Here is a 682-nt window from a genome sequence, read left to right on the forward strand (position 1 = left end):
AAAAGTATACTTTATTTTCTTTCAATTTTTAATTTACAAATGGAAACCACATTGGTGCATTACACCATTATTGGGGAGTAGGGTGTTTAACGCAACTCAGGGGGAACAAATCAAACAATCTAATTTGGGTAGGAAGTAATTCGGATTGTCCGATATGTCGTTCATGCAGCCCAGTCCCTCCATGGTTGATATACTTCCACACACACTCTCTCACTCATCCATTCCTTTTATAAATCCCACCACTCCACCAATACAATTTTCTCTAAAGGTGTTCTTCAACAACTTTGAAGAAGTGACATCCCAAAAACACCAAAAATTATTTAGAAAAATTGATCGCGTGAATTATATATTGTTAATTATCTCAGTCACTCTAATTATGTAAATTATTATTAATTAATTTTTTTATTTAATAAAAATAATAAAAATTATATTAGAAATCAATATTATTAACAATAATTAAATGATAGTTAAAATGTTATTAACAATGTGATATATGAAACTGTTAAATATGTATTTATTTATTTAGTTAATGAATAATGTTTCCAATATTGTTAGAAAATATATTCATTTGATAGTTAGTATTATATGAATTTTTGTTAAATAAATTTTTGAATATTTTAGAGCATTTAATATGTTAATTATTTTTGTAAATATAAAATAGTTAAGTATTTTAATAATTAGT

Source organism: Arachis duranensis, chromosome 1, assembly GCF_000817695.3.
Source record: "Arachis duranensis cultivar V14167 chromosome 1, aradu.V14167.gnm2.J7QH, whole genome shotgun sequence".
Classification (NCBI taxonomy): Eukaryota; Viridiplantae; Streptophyta; class Magnoliopsida; order Fabales; family Fabaceae; genus Arachis; species Arachis duranensis.